Source organism: Macrobrachium nipponense, chromosome 17, assembly GCF_015104395.2.
Source record: "Macrobrachium nipponense isolate FS-2020 chromosome 17, ASM1510439v2, whole genome shotgun sequence".
Lineage (NCBI taxonomy): Eukaryota > Metazoa > Arthropoda > Malacostraca > Decapoda > Palaemonidae > Macrobrachium > Macrobrachium nipponense.
The window spans coordinates 62,035,797-62,049,442 of NC_087210.1; the positions used below are offsets into that span (position 1 = coordinate 62,035,797).

The 13,646-nt window shown below is 40.2% G+C and overlaps 1 long non-coding RNA gene across 1 annotated transcript; it reads right to left on the minus strand.

Annotated features, from left to right (window-relative positions):
- Window positions 1-2,960: 2,960 nt before the first annotated feature.
- On the minus strand, window positions 2,961-10,465 carry LOC135196054 (uncharacterized). Its single transcript, XR_010310306.1, has 2 exons — window positions 10,315-10,465; window positions 2,961-3,187 (listed from the first exon to the last, which is right to left on the minus strand). It is a non-coding gene; the product is annotated as an uncharacterized LOC135196054 (long non-coding RNA).
- Window positions 10,466-13,646: the final 3,181 nt, after the last annotated feature.

The following is a 13,646-nucleotide window of genomic DNA, read 5'->3' on the forward strand; positions in this document are numbered from 1 at the left end:
TAACAAAAAATACGTAACATTTGTTATGGTGGCCAGTATTATTGGCTTGTTGGCTAGTCTCTTGCAACCGTTTCGTGTCTCCCTAAGACAAATTAACAGAATTAACTCTGTCTGTCTGTCTGTCTGTCTGTCTGTCTGTCTGTCTGTCTGTCTGTCTGTCTGTCTGTCTGTCTGCTGTCTGTCCCTGTCTGTCTGTCTGTCTGTCTGTCTGTCTGTCTGTCTGTCTGTCTGTCTGTCTGTCTGTCTGTCTGTTAGCGAGAATGTGTTCTTAATTTGGTATCACTTCAAAAAAGAAACTTTTGCTTCATTTGCATACCTGTCCTTGTTTGTTTGTATGGTGTTTTTACGTTGCATGGAACCAGTGGTTATTCTGCAACGGACAAACGGCTTTACGTGACTTCTGAACTACGTAAAGAGTGAACTTTTATCAGCAGAAATACACCTCTAAAACCCCTCAGTGGAATGCCCGAGAATCGAACTCTTGGCCACTGAGGTAGCAGGCCAACATCATACCGACCACAGCACTGAGGCTAGGTGTGTGTGTGTGTGTGCGTTCATCTTAAAAAATACTGTGCACTCTCCTCCTCAACATTCAGTTCACAATTTTGTCAACAGAACTTATGAGAAACGCAAGTAATTTTAAGAATTCCTTGTTTCCCAGTTTTGTCAAATGTGGACGATTCTCTTTGCTCTACTGGCGATTTCAAAATTTCGACCGATCGAACCACTAAGCGCTCAAGAAAGTTAAGGGCTAAACAGACGATCAATATTACTGACAGTATTTCCTGTACTGCCATTACTACTGTCGGTATGTCCATCATACGGACTTGTGTCAGTATTTGAAAATGGTGGTCCTTGAAATCCAGTTTCAGCTATCAGTATGTGGGTGGGGCTTAAATTAATGATTGTTTGTTCACTGGACTGTTAGTATTGTCAGTATTATCAGAAATCGGGAGATGTGCAATGTCTGACCAGCAAGGGAAACTACTCCTTCGGGAATTTATTTCAGCTTTCCAAGGATTACCAGAGTTATGAAATGTTCGAAGCGAAAATTATATGAAGAAGAACAAGAAAATGGTGGCATATGAGAAGTTAATGGATGTATATAAATCAATCAAAGCTGACGCAACCGTAGAAGATGAGTCTTTCATTTGAAGAGATGCTCTCCCTCATAACAGTGTCTTTTTTAGTTATGTATGGCCTTACCATCTCCAAAAGTTTATTGTGAGTCTTTTCATCCATCCGGAAATAATATCGGTTGTCTTGATTTCATTCAAAAGGTTTAAATGCGTAAAAATATTACGCTTACCAATCCAGTCTTTGACCCACTTTCTATGTTTGCGTCTTTTCTTTAGCCAAAGGGCCATAGTAATTACAATGCATGCTTTTCTCTAGTTTCTCATTTCACTTGAAAGCCAAGGGCACAACCATTCGACGCTGGTACACTGAATTACTGACGGCTCAATCAGTATTCAATAATTAACGTGTGTTCGGTGTACTGACAGTAGTTCACACTAAAAGAATATTGTCAGTATTTTTACTGACAGCAATAATGATCGTCTGTAACCCCCTTTAGACTGGTAGCGTTACACACTACAGAGATGATTTGTGCAACGCCACGACCTTGTGTGTTAATCGTTGGCAGTGGAAAAACCTTACTAGTGTAGGACAATTTAGGGAAGTCAGTCATTAACAGCAGTTCCACAAAAACTAAATTTAATTAACTTATTAGGTAGTTTGATACCTAATTTAGAAATCAACCTCAGTCAAGACTTCATCACCTCAGTTTCTTCTAACTGGTTCCCTAGTATCCATACTTCAAATCTCGCAAGCCAGTCAGTTTCTAGTTAAAAAAGAAAACTAATATATGAATTAACAATTAACATAACACCTATGTAACTCGATACAACGAACCAGGGTAACAATGCTCTCACCGTCAAGGAATACATTAACTGCAGTAGAATAATGGTATGAATTCAAGAGGAATGTTAGCGCGCTAGGAAACTCTTTCCTTAAAAACAGTAGTATCCAGTCTAGAAAATCAGCAAAAATATGGATCTGTCCCCTTAGTTTACCTTTCCCACGGCAGTTTATCTTAACTAAAACGATCCTAAACCTCAGTAACTTTAATTCACTAGTCTACAAAATTTTCCCTTAACTTAATTCAATTGCAACTTTTAATAGGTTGTGAAAATTTATGATTTACAGTTGGTATGACCAAGGTTCATGGCAATACATCTAAAATGAGATCCCTTCTGTGTAAAAATTGCAATGTTAGCAACGTTTATGCAAGTTTTTTTCCCACAGGTTCCTCCCAAGTAGGACCGATAGCTATATCTCTTTTAAAAGAACATTATTATAGGACAATGCTGTAAATATCCTTGAAGGAATGTAGAGTAACAGGTACCCTCCAGTATCTTGTCAAATTATCCTACAAGGTTTAGCAAAGAAAATTTCAGGCTCCAGACCAATTACCGGATCGTTTATTACTGTCCCCTAATCTATCAAAGATCTTTTGCTAAACCAAATATATTAAAATTAAAGTGACCAAAATACAGCAACACCCTTTATTACATAAATCACATCCGATACTCCAAACCCTACCAGTTATGAATTCTTAAGACAGGAAAACCTGTCTTAATATCTGCAAGCAAGGGGATAATCATATATTAACTATGAAGTTTGTAATAACATTTATTTATGAAGTAAACTTAAATGTTCAAGAACTTCAGGGTGTACACTTCAGAGATTGATCTCTGATATGGTCATCACTGCCCTCTTATTCCAATTGAACTTAGACCAAGACACTTTCGTAGCATTCTCAGCCATTCGTGTGCTATCTGGACAGCATGAACAATGCACTGATGCTTCCCTTAAGTGATGGCAAAGAAGTGAAGTGTCCAATCCACCTTATTTGTCGAGATACAATAAACCCAGGATATAAAATCAAAGTTATGAAAGTAAACTGGAATATGTATTTTCTGTACACAAATCTTCAAAGTAAAACTTTCAGAAGTTCCACTGAAGTTAAAACTGTAATCATAGCCTCACATGTGAGGCAAGAATCTGCAGGGTCGTTTTAGACAGCAACTACACTACCACTCCGCCGAAAAGACCAAGTCAAGATATCGGGAACAATATTGACAGATGCCCATACAGTCAATATTACGAAGACACAGCAGGTTCTCTGTTGGGAGTAGCAAAGAATACATGGTTCATTTACGGAAATTAAGATATTTTTTCGCACACCTGGTATGAGATCTGTACATATACCCAATTTGCCTCTTTACTTAGCAACTAATTCATCATGTGTCAAATCTGAAGTTTATTTTCGGTTTGGAACCTTACAATTTCGGAGGCAGAGGAACCGAATTTTAAAATACAACTAGCAATGTTCAGTTCACTTAGCAATTGAGCATTAAGCGTTATACTATCAGGTTAAAACTTAAACTTATGGAAAAAAATCCCAGAAACTTGAAAGTATTCTATAAAAGTTAGCAAACAACTGAAGACCAAGCAGCATTACTGAAAAAAAAATTATTTCCCACCTGTACGGCCTAAACTAGCATAGTTATTTTTAAGTACTGTACTTTAATCCTACGATAAATTTTGGTATACCGAAACTCCCTCTGATGACTTATGGTTATAATTGCCGACCACCAATGGAACTTATTCTGTTTAAAAAAAAATGCAGTGCTTATGTCGTGCATTATGATGACATGTATAGGGAAGTTTGCCTGTTGGGTCTGCAAAGTGCTGTTTACCAATTTGACTCTCGTTGCATCTGTTAACGAAGCGACAACGTAGCCGGAATTTTGACTACGGCAGTAGGGAGCTCGTCAGCAAGCAAAGAGGTGCTCTTCTTTGAGGAGTAGTGGGGCAGTGTAAGGACGTGGTCCGATAGCCCTTGCGTAAACTGGAAGAATCCCCAAGGTAATCTTCGTGATATTGACTGTTAGGTTAAGTGTTTATTCTATATTGTATATAGAACATTTGTATAATTATTGATGTTTATTTGCACGAGTAATTGTTTTGTTTTAGGAGTGGACAGCATATACAGTGATATGTCTTGGGTAGTGATCACCTTTTGTTACGTGTGCTTTATCTCTCCATGGGTTTTCTTTTGGGTAATATTATTATATTTGGTATTCAAAATGTTATGGAATGTAACTTTATAGTATTGTGGTTTTGTGTTGATACTTTAATTTTGGTGTAATTAGTGTTCTGTCATTGTAAGAGACTTTTTTTTTTTTTCTTTTTTTTTCTTTTAGATGTTGACCGCAAGTCCCGTACAGACTATTTTGTCCTGGTCTATTTAATTGCTTTATACGATGTTGTGTGTTAATGTATTAGTTACGATTGTTTATTAGTTTGCATTTAATTGTTAGTTAGCTGTTATTTTGGTTTATGTTAAGTCTGTTTTTGGTAGATCTACAGTACTATTCGGCGGCGGCCTAGACTATGGCAGTTGCGATTTTCTTTGCAGTTTTACCTCCCGAGTTTCACCTCCTGAACAATAATTTTAAGTAATATTTATTCGGACGACTGTAATTAATCCCCAAGGGACAGTACTAAACACGGCGAAATACAGTGGACGCCTCAATCCCTAGTGGATGTCGTATCCGCGGTTACGTTCCTTGCAGTCCGTGCGGAACTATTCTGTTGAATTACCCTGTTTTTTAATAAAAACTTTTTTAAAGAAAATAGTTTCCTTGCTGCAATATTTACCATTGTCTTGTGTATGAACCTTTTATGAAGGGAACGGTCTCCTTTATCCTAGTGAATTAAGCCATAACAAGCTTTAACTATAAAATTCACGTGACAACTTAAAAGCTGGCAAATGAATTAAAATAATTCAATTCAAAATAGTACTACTGCTAAGAATTTAATTTTGACTAAGTGAAAAATAAACCGAAGCCCAATAACTTTCACCAGAAAGAATTTTGCGCTAACCTGCGATCCAAGAATCAGATTCCCTTGCAGTGAAAATGCTGGACATCACCAGTTTCAGGTTAGTCCTTGTAGGAAGAAATCCCCTTTGATCCCGAGAGAGAGAGAGAGAGAGAGAGAGCGCCTTAGATTCGTCACTCCCACAACCTGCCTATTCACCCCAACTAAATATTAAAAAATCCCGATCCGGCTGCCTGACATCCGTTCCTTTTCTCTTGACACGTACTTCTATGTCAAGACCTAATTTGTCTATTTGTAATGCATAACTTATTTAATCCATTTTCCACACTTACACCATTCATGTCAAGCATGCAAACATTTTTGCACCACTACTCGTCAGGCTTAAAATTCACTAAAGTTGAAAAAAACTTCCTAAGCAAGGCAAAGAAACTCCAGCCACTAAAGAAAAAGTTCAAATATTTCAAGAAAAAGAAAGAAGAGTGAAGAAAGCAAACAATGCAAAAGACTTACTCAAACCTGCCAAAACAACAGTGTCAAACCACAAAGCAGCCAAAACAACAGTCAAACCACAAAGCAGCCAAAAAAAAAAACACACACAGCAGCCAAACTTCTAACATGCCAAAGAGAAAATCAAAATTTCTAACCTGCCAAAAATTCAAACCTTTATCCTACCAAAAATGCAACCTCTAACCTGCAAAAAACAAAATTCAAACTTCTAACCTGCCAAAATTTCAGACCTCTAACCTGCCAAAACGGTAAGTCAAACTACAAAACTGACAAAACAGCAAGGTCAAGCCTCAAACCTGCCTAAAGAAAGTCGAACTTCAAAATAAAGTCAAACTACAAGTCAGCTTAAACGACAGTCAATCCTCAAACCTGCCAAAAACGACCAATTCAAATCACAAACCACCCAGAACGACTAGGTCAGGCCAATTGCCTGCCATAATTACTCAATACCTCTTTCCTTCCAAAACGTTTTGACTGTCAAACCTCTTGCCTGTCAAAAGCTGTCAAAGAAAATAAAAACTAACCTGCCAAAAATTCGACCTTTAATCTGCCAAAAATTCAACCTCTAACCTGCCTAAATGCCAAGGCCAAACGAAAAACCTGCCCAAACGGCAAGGTCAAACTACAAACCTGCCCAAATGGCAAATTCAAACGACAAACCTGCCAAAAAGACAAGGTCATACTACAAACCTGCCAAAACGACCAAGTCAAATCACAAACCACCCAGAATGATTAGGTCAAACATCTAACCTGCCAAATAGGTTGTCAAACCTCTAACCTGCCAGACAAAGTCAAACTTCATAATACAAAAAAGATTAAGTCAAACCTCACACCTTAATATAAGGCTGAAACTAAATCTAGACTTCACACCTGCCAAAAAGACTGTCAAAACTCCAAACCTGCCAAAAAGACAAAGTCAAACCTCAAAATACCAAAAAGACAAAAGTCAAACCTCAAAATACCAAAAAGACAAAGTCAAACCTCAAACCTTAATAAAAGGCCAAAACTTAAATCATACGGATCTATTTATGGTGGACATCATCCACCATTTACAGAACCTTGGGCCACCTTTGCCGGAGCAGCACAGCCACCCCGATAAAGGTGGCCCCTTTGAAGAACATTAAATCTAATAAATATTAAATTTTAAAACTACACAATTTACATGACCTCAGAATATTTAATATTTTTAAGGAAAATTAATGCAAATTATTCTTTATCAACAATATAAAAAAAGTATAAAAGTTAAATTTCCCGTTACTTCAACATTTAAGCTAGACCATCCAGGTGGAAAACAGTCCCGATGACCCAAATACGAAATGAGAATTAATGAATCCAACTTTTTTTATCAAACAACCTAAAAATGTATACAAACTAAACAGGTGGAAAGCACTCTAAAGGCCTGTCCACACAACCGGGCCTGATCAGTGGACCTCCCCTCTGACGGGCAAACCGTCAAATTGCCCGATGGGTCTTGAAGCAAAATCACCATGGTGATGCCCGATGGCTTGTGCTTCGACTCTGGCAGACATACGTTAACCATATACATTTCTTATACTGAGCCATTCTTTGCACCATATTCTCTTCTTTTTCTTCTTTTTCATCACACGCAAATCAATTATCATGCTATACTATCTTCTTCTTTGCGGTAGGCACCATGTTTATCGTACCGCACAGAACACACTACTGGCATCTTCGGGCATGCCCACCTCTTCATCGCCTCACCTGTGTGGACAACATTCATGGGTAAGCCGCCAAGAATTTGCCCTTCAACCCCTGAGCACGCCAATCAGGCCCGCTCGTGTGGACAGGCCTTTAGATACCCAAAGTATTAAATTTCAGTAATTTACTTTTCGTGGGCATATCCCAGCTTTATTAATTAAAAGAAGAAAGTCATCTACTCCCACTCCGATGCAGGATCCGAAGCTCGCACATTAAGATTCAAGCACTCACCTGGAACTGGGTGACTTGTTAGATTGTAGTAAAATTATTCCGCTCACCAAAAGTCTAACCGTTTATATTAAGTTTAATATTAGCAATCATGAGAAATTTCCAAATATAATAAAAGTAAGCAATCCTAACGTTTCATGAATTCCCTATTATATGTAGGCAAAACTTCAACAGCTACCAAAATCAACACTACCAAAATCAACAAAACAAATCACTGATCACGAAAACATGGATATCCTTTGATCGTACTTGGTGATAGGTGGTGATGTCTTGCATTAGGAGACGAAAGATTGCAGGATGGGAGAAATTATATCCCGAGTCGTAGATTTCTTTATTCCAAGCAGCAAAAGGTAAATATGTACAGAGGCTCTGCAGGGCGTGCAGCTCCAAGAGAAGCAAGAAGAATAGCCATGCGCATGTGCGGGATTCATGATACAGGGCGACACATGCGGATGCGTTCACAATAGGTGATTTTATCAAATACATGGAAATGAATCGTACAGCAATTGCATAGTAAAATATCTATTATTCCACACTTCCCCTTCCCCTTTTGCGTTCAAAGAGGTATTTTGAACGTACTAAACAAATTACATGTAGATATGTACATTATGTAGGCCTGTTCAATCTTGGGGACATGTGAGTGGCTTTGGAGGGAATTGATGACTTTTCCATGTCTGGGCTAGGGACCACAGGGAGATCAGAGTTGGGAACTTGACTAGGGCTGGGCAGTGGATATAGGAAGCGACGGTTCTGACGTAACACTCGACCACTTGGGAGACGGATCTCATACTCGCGTGATCGTGCACCACCCATGACAATCCCAACTGTGTCCCATCGGTGGGATGTCGGGTCCTGGAGGCGGACATGTTGGCCCACATTAAGCCTGGGCAGGGGGCGGGCGTGGGCGTCATAGTTGCGCTGCACCTGAGCAGCTCTGGCAGCGGCTCGGCGGTCACAGTCATGGGCCTTTTCCTGCCAATCTTCTGTGAATGACTGAGGATGGGCAGGCACACATGTACGGAGAGGGTGACCATACAGTATCTGGGCAGGAGAGCGACCAGACTGGTTGGGTGTGTTTCTTAACTCAAGGAGACCACGATTGAAATCCTCACAGTCAATGTTTCCTGTGGGGGCCGTTTTGAGGATCAAGTGCTTGACAGCCTTGACGGCGGCCTCAGCGTGTCCATTAGACTGTGGGTAATGTGGCGACGAGGTGATGTGGTGTACTGTACACCCCAACATTCTGTGAAGTCGGCGAATTCTTTGCTGGTAAACCGAGGTCCTCCATCGGTGCGCAGGCGTAAGGGAACACCCACCTCTCTGAAGTAGTGGCAGAAGTGCCGTATGGTCGAGGAGGCAGTAGTGTCACCCTTGCAAGGGACAACCACAGGCCAGCCGGAGAGGCGGTCGGCGACTACAAGAAAGGACTTCCCAGCTACCTGGAAGAAGTCCGCTGATACTGACTCATAGGGCCTGGATGGATGGTCGTCGTTGTGGAGAGGCTCCCGTTGTTGGCTGGGATGCAGGACTTGGCACGGCTTGCAGGCAGCGACGGTGTTGGCGATGTCCGAGTCTATCCCAGGCCAGAAGACGGTTTGTCGAGCCCGACGTTTGGTAGCCTCGACACCACAGTGACTATCATGGAGTCTGGCGAGTGTGCGGCGACGTAGAGCTGCAGGAACTAGTATTCTTGCCCCATAGAGCACGAGGTTGCCATCAGTAGGTCGTACCGGTTCCTGGGGAACCCAGAACTGATGCAATCGCGAAGGCGAACGTAGGTGGGGTCGGCCTGTGCTGCTATCGACATGTCCTGTAGGGTCCGGTCGGCGTCAATGGTTGGGGCGTCCTCGTCCTGGGAAGCTGTTGTAGCGTTGATGACAGATCTGACATGTGATGTTACCTCAGCGCAGCCAGTCATATCCTCAGAGGTGGGGTAGCTGAATGGTGCACGAGAAAGTGCATCAGGGATGCATAGAGACTTGCCGGCGCGCCACACTGATGTAAATTGATATTGCGACATGCGCTCCTTCATTCGCTGGAGCCGTGGGTTTTCCGTTGCATACCTTGTTTCGGCGTCTGCGAGAAAGCGGGATCCACACTGGACTACTCGGAGATGTCCAGATCCATGGTCCTGGCAGTCGAACGTTGAAAAAATGAGTCGGCAGTGTATGGCAAATGATGAGTGTGGGTGGATGTGCCTCGGGCTCTGTAGCTGGGTATGGAAATAAGGGTACCCGTAGAGCTGGGGCAAGGCACAAGAAAAATACAACCCACTAAAATCAAAGCACTGACATTACACTGCACTGGCACTACACAAACACTGCATGAACGTATCATAAGCACCGCACTAGCACTGTAAAATCCAAAGGCGACCGAGGGGTAATGGCAGCTGGGTTTGAATGCTGATTCCGGTGTTCCTTGAAAATGCTGAATGGTTTCGTCACTGCGCCATGGTGATAGGTGGTGATGTCTTGCATTAGAAGACGAAAGATTGCAGGATGGGAGAAATTATATCCCGAGTCGTAGATTTCTTTATTCCAAGCAGCAAAAGGTAAATATGTACAGAGGCTCTGCAGGGAGTGCAGCTCGCGCCAAGAGAAGCAAGAAGAATAGACATGCGCATGTGCAGGGTTCATGATACAGGGCGACACATGCGGATGCGTTCACAATAGGTGATTTTATTAAATACATGGAAATGAATCTTACAGCAATTGCATAGTAAAATATCTATTATTCCACAGTACTCAATAACTTTTTCACTCATTTTGCCAAAATATAATTAAAATTATAAAAGTGGATTGTGTCCGTTAAGTATGAACTGATAAGCGAAATCGTATAAGGGAAACTAAGTCAACAAACAACTTACACCAAACTGGATGTTGAACCTTAATATCGACACAAGCATTCCCACCAAAGAAAGATCAAGATAGTGAAACTAATAGGTACTACCTGCTAGTTTAAAATAGGAATAGGCGCCTGCGATCATCCTGGTACAACGCTAAACAATCCTCAACTTCCAGAATAAGCCAGCACGTACAACGTCTGCAAGAATAAGCCAGTACGTGCAAAGTCTGCAAGTCTCACAGCCGCCACACAGGTCCTGATATACTGAAGCGGTACGGTTATCCGTTTCAAAGACCAAGTTCTCCTTCCACAGTTATATATCCACGGACTCTTGAGAGCGCGTCAATGGAAAACAGCTCATTCCTCAAAGAGCCGCTCGTTTAGTTTCCAAACGCGACTTCCTCATTTTCAAGCTTCTCTTTTTGTACCTTTCTTCCTCAGTGATAATAGTCTAATTACATCGTTTTTACTGAACGGAATATCGGCTCTTACAATATTCAAGTAGTCTGAATGGCACGTAATATAACGTTGATTTCCCACAAGAATTAAATAATATAAATAAATGGCAAGTGAGACCATTTAGCCCTTTTACAAGAACATGGGCGATTTCCTCGTGTTTTACAGACATTTTCGCATGCGAAAGGAGCAGAGAAGGGATCCATGCTTAATCGACTGTATAAGGCTATAAACAGTCCAGGAGCTGGGTATGGTTCTGTAAGAAAATTTGACTATGGAGATTTTTTTTTTCCAGAAATGCTTAGTAGGTGTCTTAGCAAGTATGTTTGACTTGGTTGGACATCTGCCACCTGGTAGGTTTTCCGGTTATCACGTCATCAAAGATGCAGGCCGCTCGATTGTGAAACTTGTTATATTTCTCTTAATACTGGCCCGATTTGGATGAAACTATAACCGTTTCCTCTAATTACTTTACAAAGTTAAAAGAAGAGGGAGAAGTGATGAAAATGTTTGCAAATAAATAAAAGTGTCGAATTTTAAGGTATTATTCTAAACTTTTTTTATGTCCAATTAATATAGTTTTTTTCGTGGGTTGCCGAAATGAAATGAAGATATGGATGCCCTAAAATTGTTAAGAGTTTTAATTAAAGGATGGTGCATCCGACTTCAAACCAAATGAAAAGCGTGTCAAGTACTGAAAATGGCAGAAGAAAAATCATAAGAAAGTTGAAATAGTTATGAAAGACCAAAATTTCTCTTTTGTTACTGATCTGATCGACAAAATACTGAGCTAAAACTAGTTCCAAAATGAATATATTGCAATATGAGTCAATTTGCATATTTTGGAAATACTCAGCGGGATGGATATAACTCAATTTTGTCCTGCCTTTTGGGATAAACTTGATGCACATTGATATTATAGCAGCATTGCAAAGCAAAAATGACAGAATACAACGACGAACTTCTGGGGCTCCTTAAAAAGACAGATGAAACCGTGTAAACTTCCCTGTTGTTAATGAACACTTAAATATCCAATAAATTTCAAAGGCGTTGACTTGAATTTCCCGAGAAAACTTTCGACAATATTACTCTTAATTCGGTCTCTTTGAAAAGCATTGAGTCCTCACCATTCAACAATGCAATATCTCTTAAAGGAAAAGTCGAACATATGTCCGCACACGTGACCGGTTTTTCCGCCGCAGGTCTTTTCGCCGCCGGTCTTTTCGCCGCCGGTCTTTTTGCCGCAGGTCTTTTCGCCGTTATCACTTTTTGGCGTGAGGATTTTTGGCCGAAGAATTGAAAAAAAAGCCCATTAACCGCCTGAAAGAAAAGGAAAAACCGAAAAGAGTAGAGAAACAAAATGAGCCATTTAAATAATTACATACAAGTAGTTTCAATACTGTAAACATTTCAAAACAGCAAAAAATACGTTACGTTTTCTTCACTGGAGACCTTACGTTTATATTTCATTATTATTGAAGCCCTTCTATAATGGCGTATACTGTTAAAACTTGCCGGGGAGGGAAAAAGTTAGTAGACGAAAATAATTTCGTTTATCGAATAGACAGAGCTAACGAAAACAAGAAGTATTGGAAGTGTGAAGTTAAAACGTGTAAGGCGAGAGTCCACACAGGAATTGAAAGTGAAGGTGCTATAGAAATATACAAAAAAGTAGGTGATCATAGCCATCCAGCAAACCCATCAAAACCAGCAGTGTATGCTTCCTTAGCCAAAATAAAAGAGAGTGCTTCTGAATCTCAATCATCTGCCAGGTCAATAATTGCCAATGCTTCTGCGCATTTAGACCATGCTGCATGTTATCTAATGCCTTCAAATGCACTTTTATCAAGAAATATCAGGAAATGGAGAAGCAAGAATGAACAGGCTCCGCCTATCCCACATGCAAGATGTGGCTATGTAATTCCTGATTCTTTGCAATGTCTCGATAGTGGTGAAAAATTTTTACTATACGACAGTGGAGAAGACGACGTGGACAGAATCTTGGTTTTCGGGACAAATTCGGGTTTAGATGATTTGGAAAGATACAAACATTGGGCTTGTGACGGTACTTTCAAGTGTAGCCCTGAGATCTATCACCAGATATACTCGTTACATGTTCTTCTAGAAATCGTTAGTGTACCCCGAATATTTGCTTTACTTCCCAACAAAAGCCAGGAGACATGAAAAAATTTTCCATGTTCTAAAGGATCTTCGTGCAACCTTGCAACCCAACACATTGATGATTGATTTTGAGAGAGCAAGTTACGAAAGTTTCTCTGATGTCTTTCCTAGTGCAAACGTAACCGGATGCTTATTTTCATTTAGCCAAAAATATATTTAGAAAAGTAGTTGATTTTGGCCATAAAGTGGGTTACCAAACGGACAGTGAATTCAACACTTTGGTGAAATGCTTTGCAGCACTTGCTTTTCTGCCTCCTAGTGACGTCATTGACGGGTTTGACAATGACGATTTGCCTCAAGACCTGATATCATATTTCGAAACCAATTACATTGGTAGTGTAAGAGGCAGAGGTCCTCGTCGACGGAGAGTTGCTCCAACATTTCCAGTGGAACTGTGGGATGTTTATGAAAGGACATTGAACAATTTACCTAACACCAACAACAGCGTTGAATGGTTCCATAACGCAATGCAAAGTTCGGTAACAAATACACACCCAAATATTTGGAAATTACTCACAATTTTAAAACAGGAAGAGTATCTGGCTAGGAAGAAAAGAACTGACATCGAACGAGGCGAAGCACCGTACAAGAAGAAAACTTACAAAGATGTTTATTTATGAATACACAGGCTTATAACTTTATATAATTCTGAACGTAAACTTTATTACTTACAGTGTATCGCAATGAATATGCATTCATTTTGATATTGAAAAGAAAATTAAACTTTTTACTTCATTTTTAAATATGATGCTACTGTACAATGAAATATCAATGTTGAATTGCACCTTATATTTTTAAAT